Below are 17,771 nucleotides of genomic sequence, written 5' to 3'. Positions count from 1 at the left end.
CTCCAAGCTGCTTCAAGACTTTGACATTAGCTTCAAACTTCTCTACCAGCGAATGGAGTTCGGGTGCAGATTCCCGTTTGAGTGTAGCAAACTCGAAAAGGGCGTCGAGATACGTCTGTTTTAGGCGAATTGGATTTTGATAATGGTCGACAAGCATGTTCCAAGCAACGGTGTAATTGTTTGCACTGATTTCTATGGTTTGGATTAGTTTGAGGGCGTCGCCAGCTAAAGATGATCGCAGATAGTAAAACTTTTGAATCGACGAAAGGTCTTGCGAAGCGTGTACCAGCGAAACGAAAAGATCATGGAAATTCAGCCAATTATCAAGATTTCCATTAAAGACTGGCAGTTTAACGTCGGGCAAGCGCACATGTGACGACGATCCAGGGAAATGCGAGATCGATGAAGAAGAAGCGTTAATTGTCGGTGTGGGAGGCGTTTTATTATGGGAGAGAAGGAATCCCTTCACACGGTAGTACACCGTTTCGAATTCGGTCCGTTGCTTTAGCTGAGCGTCGACGGATGATTCGTCGAGAGTTTCAAGTTCGGATTGAATCACCTTGAACTCTGACCAAAGTTCATTCAAGTTTTCCAGTCGCACTGGAATCTCGCAGGCATCACTTTCTTCATCGTAGTTTTCCACAAAATTTTGGATGAGGGAAAACGACGTCAGAAGACTCTTCTGTTTCGTTTTCAACGTTTTGATTCGGCGTTCCGTGGACATTGTGGTCAGCAGCGGGATCTGAAACCAAAAAACCGCGCAGATCACCCCGGAAATCGGCTAACTGTTTAGGAAATGCAATTACCTTACTTAAGGCAATTGTGTGCCTTGTATTAGTATTGAACAGCAAGCAGGAACTCTGACGGATACCAGTGTAATGATGTGGGTATCCGCTCCAAGATGAAGGAAGCAATTCGCGTATAGGTGAGCCGGGTCTGGAAAGCGAAAGACCGCGTAGCTCAAAAGGGTAACAGTAATGTTAATGGAATGCTAATTACCTTATTAAAGGCTAGCATGAGCCTTGTACCATTATCCAGTCAGCTTTCAGTTATGGCGGAGTCCAGCGCCTCAGCGATTCGATATGGCGGTTCCTACGTGCGTCGGGTTATGGCAATGATGGCAGCTCGTCTCACTAGTCGAGAAGGTTCCAGAACGGACGGAGAATCGACGTCCTAATCCGGTTCGAAGGACCAGATATTCGATAACACCAAAGAGCGAAGCGAAATGTGTTTCTGTGCTCACTTTTTATCCACCACTGCACACAACGGGGACGGCACTACCAGGTAAGTTCTTTCTTCTTCTCTTTCTTTTATTTTAGGTTCTTGGCACTAGCAGAGTTCACAGGTAAGTTACTTTTATTTCTTTTACTAACTGCACTACTCAAAACTAATTTTCTTTGCTTTTCAAACTAACTATTACTATATTTCACTTCTACTAATATTTCAAATTCACTCTACTCGATACGAAAGTTCTTCTGTTTGTTGATGTCCACTCCTTCGCTGATGATGACGGCAGGCGTCGTGTTGTCGAATAAATAAGAGAGCGAGAACGTGTATCATTCGGCTTTTATACATGGGTTACTCCATCTTTTCTCGGTTGCCGGAAGACTGAAATCGCACCTTTCCGAAGGGAGCCATGATGATCAACATAAAAAGGCTGGTGCTAACGAACGATGACTAGTCACCCACAGATGGCGTGGCGATGCAATTTTCGTATGCGAACAACAAGCATGTTTATATCTCACAAATAATTGTTTATCATGGTCTAATCGCTTATCAAAGTGAATCCTGTGACCCAACGATTATCCCCATTAACGAACATCCCTCCCAGTAACCTTTGTGGAGATGCAGAGGTAAACACGGTCTCCAAATAGCAAAGGTTATACACTAGCATTCAATCCCTCAATCTTACCTGACTGCTAGGACGTGGCCGGCGCAGTTATTGACCCTGTATAAATAGAGGCACTGAATTATGCACACTGAAGAAGATTATGAGAGAAATTCTCGCCATCAGCACCCTTCGTTAGAATTCCAATTTTATGTCACTGATCGCTAGTCTATCCTAAAACTAAAGGAATTTGAATTGAATTGAATTACTTTTTATTGAAGGGATTTTCTGCCGTAGGCAGGTTCACCCCCAAAGCTAAAACTAAAGGGTGATCCTTTCGGTTTTCTTAAATTGGTGGACCCCTCGTACGCCAGCCAGCTAAATACCCAAGACAGTTCCATGTTAATAAGAAAATAGTTGTTAGGGACAAGCAATCTAGATTGGCGAAAAGCATTGTGTGGGGAAAATGTGTTTAACAACAACTTTATGCTGATTTAAACAGACGGTGAGCCTCGAAAATAGTTTGAGGATATGGAAAAATATCATTGATACGATTTGGCCAAAATGAGTAAATGCTCTTGAGTTTGATGCTCATTACAAAAACATGGTTACTTAGCAGTGGGCTGAGCTAAACAGTTAGCGAAACAGTACATTTTTTTATAAATCGTAGATATTTCATCGCTCAATTTGTCTCATATTTCCTTAGGAACACATAGCAAACTTAGTGGCATCGTATTGAGGAAGGAATGAGCATTCATTTGAAGCAAGCTTAAAAACATTTGGCGGCCATTTTGAATTAGGCGAGCAACTCTGCTTTGTAAACACCGGCCTTGTTCAGGGTGTTTACCGGATCCTTGGTAGAGCCTAACCAAGTCTTAAGTGGGTTGTCTCTGGTGGAAAACACCAAATCGATTCCAAAATTCCTTTGGGCGGAGCTGATGTGTCTGTCGTCTCGGATGGAGACTCTCTTCATGGGTCCGTTGATAGGGGTAAGTGTCGTCAAAGCACTCCGAATATGCTGTCTTTCCTTTTTGTCGATGATGGCTTTTATCGACTTTTCCTTGAATCCGTTGATCCTTGCCGTCTCGTAGATATATTCAGTTCGAGACGAACATTTCAAAAGGTCCCATCAGACTTTTGCCTTTATCGGAGAAAAAAAGCTTCGAAAAAATCGTGATGAAAATCAAATGCCAATTAGAATAGAAACATAAAATAAGACATTGAACTTCAATTCTAAACGTGAAAAAAGCTCAAAAATTCAAAAATGATGTTCATTCTGCGGAAAATTACATGTTTACGTTATTTTTGGATATTTTTATCACATGAGACCTTTTGCACTTTTATTGTCAGTTGGGACCTATCAAATGGGTCTTTATGAAAATACCTTTGTTACTTGGGACATTTGTAAAACTCAATAAAAACTGGTAAATTTTGATTAAGTTTGTAAAGAATAATGGATTCAAATCAAATTTACGTCAACTAGAGTAAAATATTGTACATCCGAGTAATCGCTGCAACGTCTCTCGACTGTCGCGTCGCTGGACTGTTGAGCGCTTTGTAGTTTAGTGCTCCAGCGACGCATTGAAATAGCCTGTTTCGCTCGAGCACTAACATGAAAAGGTCGCCAGCGACCAGCGACGTTTTGGTCGCGCGAAATAGTTGAGTAGTGTTCGTTCTTGATTATGTCTGCACTGACAATATTATTTAAATTATTGGGCAATAGTGAGGTATTCAAAAAAAAAAATGATTTCTTTGGTAGATTTTCTTTTTTCTTTTGTTACTTTTTATTACTCATACACGCTTTAAGATAATAATGAGGGAAAGAGGATGGGATGAATATTACAAAAGAAGAACTTATCCAGTGCACATGAGTGTACGATACTGTTGAAGACTGCTGGTAGTCGAAATTCTCGAATCTGTCAAAATATAAGCATTTGAGGGAGGAATAATATTCAATCTACTTCAAGTCTGAACATACAGTTTTTTTGCATACTTTAAAGAAGACAGACCTCGCAGAAGACATTAGACTTGTACTAGCATCTTTGAACATGATGGAGGGTGACACTAAGAGTTCGAACACCTTAATGTATGGATGATCCAATGAAATTATATTTTGTTCTTTGCATTTTGTAGAAGCCAGGCTTGGGCTGATCTGCTCTCTTTCTTCAATAACGCTTTTTCGATACTGCTGATGACTTGCTTTAACGACATTTTCTTTACAGTAACTGGAAATCGAATCAAGATCGATCATTTCTTCTGTACCCGTTGAATCACTGATCAGTTTTCTCAGTGATTTATCATTTCCTTTGATGGATGCAGAGTGAGACTTCAAAGACGTGGCTACTGTAGAGGAGAGATTGCCTACAACCAAGCAAGGAAAATCGTTATACGTATGTGCCATTTGTATATCGGGAAAATTACTTACTGCTTTTGACTCGAGTGTTGGATAAATCTGTTAACCTACATCTGTCGTACTTTGCGTGATTCTGTTGCAAAATCCAATCCGTTGTACTGCCATTTGCAACATTCCCGTAGCTTGACATTTTCATCTCATGAAACGGAACACGATGAAGGCTGCTGTTTTTGCAAGGATTGTTGACCTGTCCTGCAGTTAATTTCAAGCATGCTGCTTCGGTAGAGTCTCCGTACCATTTTGAAGTTCCAGTGCGCTCCTTCCAGCTCCGTGGCGACTCAGCGCTTTTCCTCTTAGAGAGCTTAAAAACTGAATTATCCTTCTTTGAAGGTGCAGGTTCGGCATTTGCAACTCTCCCGTAGCTTGAATTTTTCATCGCACGAATCATCTATCTGCGGCGGTGTAGGTTGACTACCATAGTGACTGCTGCCATCGGATCTTTGGCTTCGACGTGATGCTGCTTCTGAAATATTATTCATCCTTAAATTTTAATCTTATTCAATGCACTGAACTTTACTTACGTATGAACATCCGGAATTGGTCTTGTGTAGGATCCATTTTTATTAATTTAACTCAAAATAGTTTCAAAATTACTGTGAGAGCTCGCTAGCATGCCAAAGGTCCCATGTGCAATGTTGTAAACAAAAATCGAAAATGACAGATGAGACCTTCGGCGAGCAAAAAGTCCCATCAACAGAGCTGGTCGATATTATCGATATTGCAGTTGGGTCGTTTTGTTCTTTTCGAATTTTAAGGTTAATAAATAAAAAAAAATTAACCTTTAAATGAAAATCGTTATATTTTATGCTAAGGATTTGGAAAATAGTGATAACTCAATTTGAGTAAAAATGTTAGTTAGGACCTTTAGAAATGTTCGTCTCGAGTTGGTCTTTCCGTTTTTGCTGAGGGATAGAGCCTGTATCCTGTGGATCATCATGAGTGAACGAACGAAGGTGATCATTATACACTCTTAAAAATAATGAAAATTACTGTGGACGTAATTCTGGTTATGACTGAATGACACATGATGTAAGTGATGGAACGACACAAAAATATGTCCATGAAGATGTATTGAACAAAAAATGTAATTTTACATGCTAATAGACACGAAAACGATAGAACTGTGATCGATATTTCCCGAATCAGACACTAACGTATTTTAAATTCGACACAAATTTACGTCATTCGGCTCGCTTCTTTTATGTGCATCCTAAAAGACGTAAATCACATGAATTTTTCGTAGTGTGTAGGGTGTCCTATAAAGTATAGGCACGACTTTGATAACAAGAACCCACTATTGTTTCATATAAATACATATTTTTATATTGTTGTACTTTTCTTTGAGGAATTTTAAATGCTGCCTGTGCAAATTATGTTTGCAAAAATTACTTTTACATTGAAATTTTTGATTTTAGAAAATCAATTCTTATCTAGCCAGCACATACCCTACTTTCGTGTTTTGTTGTAACTTAACTGGTAATGAATGAATGAATGAATGAATTTTTGTTTAAAATTTTATTTGGCTTTGCCGGGAAACATTTAAATACTCAAAAATCACTAGTTTTTCTCTCCACATAAGAAAACTTCACGAAATCAAAGCTTTTCAATTATTTTCAATATAAATAAAAATTATTAATTTCAAGTTTACTAATGTCAAATATCTATCTTTTAGGATAGGCAACAAAATTCAAGATTTTAACATGTTTTAACTGATATACAAGCACTTGGTTTTGACTCTTTTGAACATCGTCCAAAGCTGAAATCGTCTTTTGGTTTCTATTCAAGTTTTATATACTTAAGATTATTATTTCCAATAAAATAAGTGATAGTCTGATCATTTATCGTACCGACAATGATAACAATATTTTTTCAGATTTTTATTGTACGTATTTTGTGAATTTTGTACAACAAAGTCGCTCAGATATAAGTCGATTTATGCATAACTGATAAGAGCTTCCGAAAATGTAACACCATCAACAAACAGGTAGTGAAAACATCGCTCAAAAATCAAAATCTGATTTTCATAAATGCAAGAATATAATGTGTGAAAATCAGATTTTTATCTGCACTGGTCTTGAAATGGCAGAAGGATAAAGTGGTGCCCATACTTTCTGGGACACCCTATAATTGAGTTATACGTGCAACAAAACCCCAAATTATGAGGCTTCATATTTTAATTTGTTCACAAGATTTTTTTCAAAAAATAGTTGGAGGAACTGGTTTTTATGTCGTCAGGGAATTTGACTGAAAAACAATGAAGCAGTCTTAGTTAAACTGCCACGTGTTGTTCTAGAGCAAACTGAGACACTACACTGTTGCATCCGTCCAAAATATCGATGAGTTTGGGTGCAATTTGTACAAATATAGCAAACCACCGAAAAAGTTGAGAGACATTAGACATAGAAATTTGATATTTTGTACAGGGATTTTTACATAGCCTACTAAGCAATTAAGAAATCTAGTTAGGATTCTAGGAACATCTAGTAACTTAATAATTTCTCGATTTGTTATAATGCTATCAAATTAGATTCGTTTTTGATTTAGTTCACGCAATATTTTGATATCATAAGATTGTTGTCAACTCGATCAGAATATTATTACATGGATTTATTAAGGATTACGATAAGTTCTCATTCCTTGCCAGGGAAGATATCAACTCAGATATATCAAAATTGCTAGATTGAATTGAACATGCATTCTATCGAGATAAAGAAAATATTGAGCTACATAATGTCGACCAAGGGAGAGTTGACTGCACATCAGTATATCGCAGAACTACACTCTAGAATTATTCAGTAACTACACCGTAATATCGTATCTGATTCAGCATTTTCTCTTAAGTTATAAAGCTCATAGCTAGAGCTGAATTTGAAACGAATGAGCTGCAGAATAGTTCGTCTTTCAACTTTCTATCAATCTAGAAGTTTAACCTACCTGAGCAATATTTGTATATCCAGGCTAGATAGATGTGCAATAGAAATACTAATATTTCAACCAAATCAGTTTAACCCCGTATGCTCCTGGGCAACTCCGTTCTGTGTAGACGACACGTTTGTATCACCAGAGGTACCTGGCACTTTCTAAAGGACGATTGCATTCACACATAAAATAGGATCAGTCTGTCGCTTCGGGACAAATCCGCTGTCCACACTTACGGGTTTTTGTCCCTTTCCGTTCAAGTGAATCTATTGGTGTGGCCGGACATAGAATAGAGCCCATTCCACAGTACAGCAAATCGTACAAACGTTGGCTACCGGCGCGGTCGTCGTCGTTCATTATATTTATTCTGTCTGGCGTGTGAATGTTTTTTTTAGGAGTGCACTATCTATCCGATACCGACTGGCTTCGTAGGAGTTGTCCGTCCAACTGTCAGTGCAATTCGTTAGGACAATTTAGTTGAAGCGATGGAAGGGAGGAAAAATGGAAGCTTATCGCATTTTTGAGCCAATTGCTTAGAAGATAGTTTTGTTCAACTGGAATAAATGAGGGAGCTTTGGTTTTGAAATTAGGTAGGTTTCCAAGTTGACGAAACGTGTAAAAATATAATTAATTCAATAGTTAAACCTCGAAATAGGCCTATATGTCACATGATAAGAAAATATTAGATTTTAAATAAATTAGCTCGTCTTACTATGTAAAATGATGCCATACTTGAATTTCATACTCAATAGAAATAAAATGGGACCTTTACTCGCTAAGGAATATGCAACAGTGCCCCTCCCCTTCGAATTGTTAATGTTCCATTATTTCCGGTTGCTCCATCCAAATCCAAATCGTTCATTACGAAGATAATAATAAACGCAAGTCGTTTATGTACTTGTACTCGACGCAGAACAAGCAAAACAAGTATCCCATAATTGCACTTTTCACGAAATTCTCTTTTGGCTGTGGCCGCCGAGCCAAATCGTCGTTTGTCGTTCGCGTGAGAAAGTGGAAGGGAAAGACTATATCAGCAACTCAGCATGGCGATCATCATCATGATGAAAGACAACGATAGAGGAAGAACGATTTGATGAGTGGGTACGAAAAGAATGTTCTCCTTTTATGGGGCTCCTACTGAATGAAGTTCCACTTTGATGTTAAATGTTCCATTGCACGGCTCAACGTCGTACTACTTAACTGTACGCGTACGAAGATAAGATAGATGGTATTCATCCACCGACCGGGCAGTTTGCTCTTCTTAAGCGGTTCATTATGTCGGAAGTAGGTACTCTCGCAACCTCAAGGGATTTGAATGAAAAAAGGTAATATTTTTATTAAGTATTGATGCTTAGCTTAGGGAAGGAAAACGAACTTGAACAATAAGCAGAAATTTTGTAAAAATAAGAAACTTGCATACGTGTCCTCAGACGAAAAGCGTTGGAATTAGTAACAGAAATATGATTCTATGTTTTATAATACAAACACAATAATCAGCTTAGACAAATATCTACAACTATTGTAATTTATCGTCAAACGAGATAATTTGCAACATGTTTCAATTTCATCTTGATTTCTTGTTCATATAATAAGCTACTTCGGTTACAGAATAAAAAACGGAAACAAGGTACCCTACCCTTCGAACACTCCTCATTTTTGACAAATGCCCAATCCAAATTTTTTGGCACATTAAACTTACGCCAGAAATATAAGTTTTCCTAATGTTTTGTATTCATTCAAATTCAAAATACGAAGTTCTTTCGTTGTTTTTTTTTTTGAGTTTATGCCACACCCCTAGATTTAAACTAATATTTTGGGAGAATTATGTTTTTCGTGCTTCTTTCGAAATGTCAGAAAGGAACAACCCCAATGTCAAAAAGCAAAACCCCAGTGGGTTTTATTATGAATTAGCTGTTAGTTGAGCGGGAAATATTGCCTAGAAGTATTGCCAAGAACACGTTTCATCTATGAAATAAAAACGAGATTTCACTGATGTTATTAGGACCCTATTGTGAGTATTTAACATATCTGAATAAAAACATTATAGCATTATGTTTGTTGTCCACATGTAAAAACTTCAGCAATTCTCAGTTCTTGAAAGCTGTTCAAAAGTTTTCGTTCGTTTTTTTCTATAAATACACTACTACAGCTTTTGCGCTGGTGCAATATGAATAATGGCATGTGTATTAGCATTCAAAAAGGCAATCGATCTCGTTTAGTCGAAGTAGAAATCCTATTGCACATTACTACAGTATCGACTATAGTTATAGTTGATTGCAGTCCTTCAAATCATGGTTATGACGATTGTACCCCGTTAGGCATAAAATCGTTTGGCATAAAGTCGTTTGGCATAATGAATTTAGCATGAATATCTGCATTTTTTGAAGCTTTTACCGAGATCAACACCAACGAGCCCATAGCAAAAATGGTAGGTAGTACTCAACAAGCGTTGTGTTCGTTCAGAACTCTGGATGTCAAAAATTGTTGTGACATTAGAGAGCATAACTAAATGCAACTCGTGACAAGTCTGGTGAAAGATCTTTTTTTTCAGAATAATAATTTTCTCTACATCCCAGAACATAAAGAATCATTGAGCTTGATGATAGCAGATAATAATAAAGGGAACGATCTAAGAACATTTCGTTGCTGATCGAGCTCTGTCCCAGTTGGGACGTAACACTTGGTGAAAATTACTTGATAAATTAAGGGAAAATTTATTTGCAATATATTGAATGCTCTATTCCGAAAATCTGTTATTGCAGCATAATGCAAAAATAGCCTATATACGAGAGCAGATTATTTTTCGTTTCAAATGTTGAAGGCTTCAACGTAAAACAAAATCTCCTCACAGCATAACTCGAAACACATTTCTAAAAGAAAATATTTTAAAGATTCATAGTTAATTTAAATTTTGAAAGTGTAAATCAAAAACACCATCTATTACCGAAAGAAGGGAATATTTGTGATTGAAATAATATTGTTTCCAGCATATCTCGAAAGGAGATCATGTGCTTGTAAAAAAAAAATTGAAATAATAGCAGGTTCTAAAATAATTATCATTTTGGCACGGCTTGCAAAAATTAATAAAATAGCAAAGTATAAAAATATTTTACATTTAGCTTTATTTAATTTTATCTTATAACAGTATAAATATAAAGAACAGCCTATTTTTAAAAGAAGGCAAAATTCATGACTAAAACAATAAGAAGAAAGGACATAAAAAATTGTGTTCCGAATCATCGGAGTAAATGCAGTAATCGATTTATTTTTTCGCTGATAATTTGAGTAGATCAATGTCATCGATTGCCGCCCTTATTTCAGTTGGACACAAAAAATGCCTTAAAAATATAGCCCCAACGAACAGCCTACGTATTAAAGAAGGTGAAATTCCAAATTTAAATCAACAGTTTTAAACCTACTATTATGGTTACAACATGTTTGGAAAGAACATTCAATGTTTGAAAGAAGGGTAAAATTGTCCTAAATAAGAAACAAACAAAAGAATAACTTACATATGAAAGAAAGATAATTTTTGAATAAGTAATAAAATACTATTGGCAATAACTTTCCTAATATGCTTTAGTTTATTCAAGAGTATATGATTGTTGAATAAAGTGTCATTTTTGTATCAATTGACTCCAAAATAAGCCTCTAGTCGTCAGAGGGATTCAATAGAAGCATAATTATGAATGTCCTCTTAAGAAATTCTTGGTTTCAGACTCATTATGCCAAACAACTTTATGCCAAATTACCATTATGCCAAATGACCTTTCCACCGTTATGACATTGAATTAGGTTAGCCTGTATGAAGGCTATTTACAATAAATAAATTAATAAAAACTAACTCAAAGCCAAATTTTCAAAGGTTTGGGCATAGCTGTTTAGTTTTATTGTTTATGTTTTGTGTTGGTGAGTGATTTGATACGTTTGGAATAATAAGTGAGTGTTAGTTGATTGGATGTAGATTTCGAATGTGAGTGATGATTGTGATCAAACAATATGTAAGTCCAAGTTATGATGTTCAACTTCGCTAGTGAATTCAATGCTTTTATAAGCATTATTAATTGTTTCCAATGTTTGATGTAATAGGTATTTTTGAACTCTACTCAATACATCGACGTTTTTACACCGTATATTTGGAAACTGATTTTTATCCCTTTTTCCAAATTTCCTATCCAAATCTTACTTAAAAAGGGTTGAGAGGGTTTCCAATTGACGTTCCATTGAATTGTTTGAAAATTTCAACTCCAAGGTTTGAATTAAATCGCAGTAGCCTCTAGCCCAGGCTCTTTCTTTAAAATGATGAAACAAAAGGTGTTGTAAATCGTAGTCAGTTGTTCAAAACTTGGAGGGTTTACTAGGTGAATCAATGTTTCCTTCTAGTTCGCAAAGAAAGGAGTCTGTCGCATTTTACCGGAAACTCTTAGAGATCGCGAACTTTTTGAAAAGAATCTAGAAGAATTTTGAATCATCTTGAAGAGAAAAAGCACATTTTGTTTTACTTATGACGACGACAAAACTGAGAGATCAAAAATGGATTATATGATTTACTTGAATTTTCTCCAGTCCAGTTATGAAAAATAGAACCCAATCTGGCATTCGTCGGAAAGGGCTTTCTCAGGAATATTGTTTAGATCACTTTAACAAAAGCTATAGAGACAGCAAGACTTATGTTCGATGTCCATGTGAAATGGAATTTTTTGCAGAAACCTGGAGGAAATTTCCAGAACCCCACTCAGTACCGTCGATGCCAAAAGTGGTACCGTAAAACGGGGTAACTTTGATAATGCGGGTAACTTTGATAGTGCGAGACCCACCGTTAAACGAAATAACGAAGTTCCTGTTAATTATTTAAGCAAAACGAATGCAAAAGTAAAGAGTATTTGTATGACACTTCATGTCAAAGCTATTTTTGTTGTAATCAAGTGCATTTGAAGATTTATAGGCAAATATTAAAAAATACAGATTTTAGCATTTTTGCGACGATTACAAACAATCTGTTCTACGATCACTATTTGATGAAGTCATAATGAGTTCGTCACTTATCCTTGACAGCCTAGTCATAGTAGACCATGAATTCGGTCTCAAATCTCTTAAAGAAACCCATTTTTACAAACTGGGACCATATTTGTAATCTAAGTCAGAAATTTCCATATAGCGTTAAACGCCTAGAGGTATGCGACGCCCTATAAAAGTTCCGAAGTTCATTCAATTTTGTTCGATTTACACTCCATTATCAAAGTTACCCCAAAACAGAAAACCGACTTTCGATTATATGAAAAATAATATATCCATTCAGAATAAATCTTTTGGCAATCTACCAAGTGAAATCGATAGCTAGTATGTCAGTACTTGTTTAAAAAATATAAATTGTAATTCTTTGAAACAGCATGCAGAAATATTCAAGTTTTGTTCGAAAAAACTATCAAAGTTACCCCATTTTACGGTACCAACATTGTCGCATGGATGCTAAATGCATGGTTTGCGGTGGTTTTTCTCACACTGAGGACGTCTGCCATGTGAAGGAAGATAGCAAAAAGTTTGTATGCGCAAATTGCGGGGGCAACCATATGTCTAACTTTTGGGATTGCCCTTCACGCAAACGAACCGTTGAGGTTCGTACCAGGCAGATAAACGGCAACGTTTTTCATTCCCGGATTGTTTAGTACTCATACCTATCAGGTAAATTATAATCATGTTCATTCACAAGCTATTCTTCTGTCGGATAACAGTTCGAATGGAAATTCCCAAGTAAATTCCTATGCCAATGTTGTCGCCAGTTATTCCAACTCATCCAATTTTCTTCCAACGGCTAACCGTTCGAATTTGATCAAAACAATTAGAAACACTCATGCTTATGCCACCACAGGTAACTTATATTTCGTCTCTTCATCAACGGAAAATCCCAACAGGACATGTACCTACTTCTAGTAACATGTCTCCCTCTGATTTTGATGTTTTAACTAAACAATAGAATGAAACGATTGATACAATGTTTATAATCACTATGGTTGAAGCAGTTCAAGCTGGTGTACTAATAAAATTGTTATTGGATTATGTTTTTTTTCTAATGGATCCAAATTATTTTTTTTTTTCAAATATTTTGAATTGAAATGCCCATTATTTGAATGGTAAAGAGAACGAGCTGTTTAATTTTCTAACAGCTAATAACATACATACAGCAGTTATTACTGAAAATTATTTGAAACCTGGATCCAAGCTCAAAAAAGATACAAACCATTTTGTTTATCGTAATGACTTGATGGGACATTTGGGGGTGTTGCAATCATCATTCATAGGCGTATAAAACAAGAACTGTTTTCGTCATTTGAAACCAATGTTATTCAAACTCTGGATGTTGGTTTTTCTGTTGGAACACAACTTGGTAAATATACTCCCATAGCTGCTTTTTTTTCCTTTTCAATGCACTGGGCAGCAAGTTAGTCTGCTTCAAACATTTGCCATTTTTTTGTGATTGGCAATTCCAACGGCAGAATTTTATTTTATTTGATGATTCAGCATATTTCTCAATTCAATTCCGTGATAGTCCTACACATTTACAGTCAGTGACATAAGTTAGTAAGCAAATGCTGTTTTTCCATACAAAATGCCCAAGTTTGGGGTGCTGTATCTCAGCCAGTGCCGTATTTGGGCTTCAGGGGGCCCGGGTCAGATCTCTTGAAGGGGGCCCTAGGTAAAAAGAACGAGAAACGAAAATTAAAATATTCCTGTTAAAATCAAGACTGTTTGATTCTTCAAAACTTGAATGGCAATAGCATAAATTATATTGATTTCTTTTTTTCAATTTTGCTGCAGATATTTCCATTTCATGGACGTTAAAGTCGTTATTGAAGCAATAAGCATAGCATAGCATAGCATAGCATAGACTGACTGTACATGTCAATGGTTGCTACTCCGTGATTGATCGGAACTGGTAAGAATTGCACTACGATCCAAATGAATAAGGGATGGGAGTTTCCGCTTACTCTCGAAGTGCAATTTTAGCAGATCTAATATTATTGATCAATAACGGCGCCGGCCAAGTCCTTACAGTCAGTTGGGATGGGGAAGGAATGTTAGGGTGTAATGATTGTTGCTTCTAGAGACCGAGAATACCTCTGCATCTCCACAATCACCACGGGAAGGGTGTTTATTAGTGAGGGAGGAAAAGATCTGGGAGTCACCTCTGGTCGGTGATGCGATCCATGGACAAGGGGGAAATATACGACTTGTATTTAAAGCTAGTTTTGTATTTTTGTCTCGAGAAGTTTTTGGAAAAATACGTCAACATCTATAATGTCGAACAATTCAAAAGACGTTTTTATTAATGGCGAAAACTGAAAATTACATGTATATATTTTAACTTATATGAAACAGGAATAATGCCGATACTTGTAGTGACGAACCATACATAGTTTGTTTGAAAATTACATATGAGTATTACTGTGCATTTTGTCTCGATATGGTAGAAGTTTTAGAAAATACGTCAACATTCACAATGTCGAACAATTCAAAAGATTTTTTTAATAAATAATTTTTAATAATGTCAAAAAGAGAAAAATATATGTATATTCAAATTGTATAAGAAAAAAGCATAATGCCGACACATATAGTGACGAACCATACAAAGTTTGTTTTAATATTACATAAAAGTTACGCTTTCAAGAAAATATGTGTTATCATAAGCATGAAACGAACTCACCAGTTGGTAATCCATTCTCGACTGAACACAAAACTGACACTGACAGCAAAACTTCTTGGCGTCCCGAAAATAAGCCGTCATGCTTGGGCCTTCCCAAATACGTACCCAGCAAGACGCTCCAAAACAGGTGAAAAAAAAAAATCTCCGGCGACGAAAACACGCGCGAAACCGTCAGCAAAATCAATCGGACGACGCAAAACCGAACTGTCCTGCTTGGGCATCACAAAGCACTACCCAGCAAGACGCTCCAAAACAGGGAAAAAAAATTCTCCGGCATCAAAAACGCGCGAATCCGTCGGCAAAATCAATCGGACGACGCAAAACCGAACTGTCCTGCTTGGGCTTCACGAAGCACTACCCAGCAAGACGCTCCAAAACAGGGGGAAAAAAAAATTCTCCGGCAACAAAAACGCGCGAATCCGTCACCAAAATCAATCGGACGACGCAAAACGGAACTGTCCTGCTTGGGCTTCACGAAGCACTACCCAGCAAGACGCTCCAAAACAGGGGGAAAAAAAAAAATTCTCCGGCAACAAAAACGCGCGAATCCGTCACCAAAATCAATCGGACGACGCAAAACCGAACTGTCCTGCTTGGGCTTCACAAAGCACTACCCAGCAAGACGCTCCAAAACAGGGGGAAAAAATTATGCGGCAACGAAAACGCGCGAATCCGTCGGCAAAATCAATCGGACGACGCAAAACCGAACTGTCCTGCTTGGGCTTCACGAAGCACTCTTAAAGTCGTTATTGAAGCAATAAGCAAATAAACTATTTTATTTTATTGTGTAGATATTTTCCGATTTCTTTCCCTTGTCGTTATAAAAAAATATCCTATCGCGACTGGATAAAACAATATGCTTTTAAACACTCAATTAGATTTTTGTAATGATAAAGGATCAAACGATTGTCTTGCTTTGCTTCAATCAGATATTCAACTAGTTTTAGGATGATAGGGTTGTCTAATAACACAGAACACCTAGATATAAGAAATGAATGTAATGTTTGGAATGATACTAATAAAGAAATAAAAAAAAAGATATTCAACTAGTCTTTGCGGACAAGGAGCAATTGCTTCCAGAAATGCACATTAGTTTCACTCTCGGTCAACTAACAAGCTTCAGAACCAGCTATATGAGCCTTCTTCAAGACTGATGTCTTGATCCTTTGCTTTATAATTTAAATGTTCCAGATATTGACAACCGTTTGGAACAACTATACAAGCTTTGACAACTTATAGATTATGCAATAGTCTCTGTTATTTACCCTTCAGCGAAAATCTGGCAGACCATAGTTATATTGTCTTGGTAATCTATCCACCTGTGCTAGTTATTCAGGGATCTGGGTCAAAAGAATGATAAATTCTAAACTCTTAGACAAAATTGCAATACATGAACAAATCCATGAAAATATTAATACAAAATCATAAATGGCAAGATGGACCGTGAGCGGTCTTAGCCGTCCAAGTGACACCACAAACAAAAAAATACAAAATCATAAAAATTTTGTATGAATTGAAAAGAGTACAGAAGAATATGAAAAAATATTGAATTTCCGGTAGAATTTCAGATGTGTTTGATAGAATAGTAGTTTCAATATCCTGATTGTAAAACCAAGAATATGTTTGAATTATCGAGTATCTGTTCGTCTTTTCAAGATCATTTAACGACAAAGAAGACTGCAATTTTGACAGTATCTTTCTAGAAAGCTGTGACAGTTTGCTGTTTTTTAACCCGAGAAGAGTTTTCATGTTTTTTGTATAACCTTAACGACTTTTCTTCAGAAAATAGAACAAATTACATCGAAACTGAAAAATTCAAATAAAAATTACTTACAACCAGGCTTTATTCTGCTCATCTTGATCTGATAGATGAAGCGACCTCGTACGCTCACAACAATTATGAACCAGCATTCGCTGTTGGTTGAATAATCCGTGGCTGAGAGAGTGGAGAGAAACGTTGGCTCTATCCAAACGCACATCTTCCATTTGACAGCTCTAGCTTACTGCGAGGCTCTGCAAACACATCATCATTGCTTTTGGGATGAACTGAGGTTGGTTTCTCCGTCAACACAAGAGCATGATTTCGCTGTCCTCGTTGCCCTTTTGGGCAAAGAGCTACAAAGAGACAACGAAGAGCTGTCGGGAAATGCTCTTCCCCGAACTGAGAAATGGGAAAACATGCTCTCCACCTAACTGAGAAAGGGAAAAAATAATCTCCTTCTCTTTTAAGCACTGAGGTTGTCAAAACAAGCTCTTCCCCACTGTGGGAATGAAAATAACAAAACACAAACGTGTGAACTCTTCATCCCGCAGAGCTCGTACGCTCACTTTGTGTGTGGGTAAAATCGCTTCTCTTTTGTAGTTGATCATTAAAAGGGGGAGAAAGAGGATAAGTCAAGAGCAAGGAAGAAGCCTGCTTACAACTGAACTTACAACAAATGAACTTACAACTTTATGATAATGCATTGAATTGTGATTAAAGTTTTTTCACTTTTCGGAGGGCCCCCTTGTCACCACCCCCCCCCCCAAATCCGAATTGGCTGAAATTTGGATGACGAACTACAAATAACTTGATTTTTTTCCTGTAAGGGAATTATTACATTGCAGTCATTTTAAATACAGTTTTAGTGGGTTGTTCAAAGTAAGTAAGTAACCGAGAAACTTTTTAATTTAATTATTAAACGGTAAGTTGTGGGTTGTTGGTCTGTTCCACAAAGTTGTTCAATTTCAGAAGTTACACAAATTTGCAGAACACACCAACTTTCCACGACTTAGAGTAAGGTGGGGCAAAAGTTCGACCTTAGTGATATAATCAAAGTTTCCTAGAAAACAATAGCAGTTGAAACAAAACAAATACCATACAGTAAACCTTCAACATATTGGCTATAATTTTGCTGAACAAACTTGTG

At 36.8% G+C, this 17,771-nt stretch overlaps 1 protein-coding gene and 1 long non-coding RNA gene across 6 annotated transcripts in view; one reads left to right on the top strand and one right to left on the bottom strand.

Moving 5' to 3' along the window:
• The window catches only part of LOC5570700 (protein sidekick), a 318,723-nt gene that overhangs the window by 271,655 nt on the left and 29,297 nt on the right, over positions 1-17,771 (top strand). The gene's annotated exons all lie outside the window — the stretch shown is intronic.
• LOC110676668 lies at positions 3,916-4,849 on the bottom strand. The gene is made up of 3 exons (XR_002500615.1): positions 4,763-4,849; positions 4,254-4,704; positions 3,916-4,189 (listed from the first exon to the last, which is right to left on the bottom strand). It is a non-coding gene; the product is annotated as an uncharacterized LOC110676668 (long non-coding RNA).

Source organism: Aedes aegypti, chromosome 1, assembly GCF_002204515.2.
Source record: "Aedes aegypti strain LVP_AGWG chromosome 1, AaegL5.0 Primary Assembly, whole genome shotgun sequence".
Taxonomy (NCBI): domain Eukaryota; kingdom Metazoa; phylum Arthropoda; class Insecta; order Diptera; family Culicidae; genus Aedes; species Aedes aegypti.
This window is presented reverse-complemented; position numbering and strand designations above follow the sequence as displayed.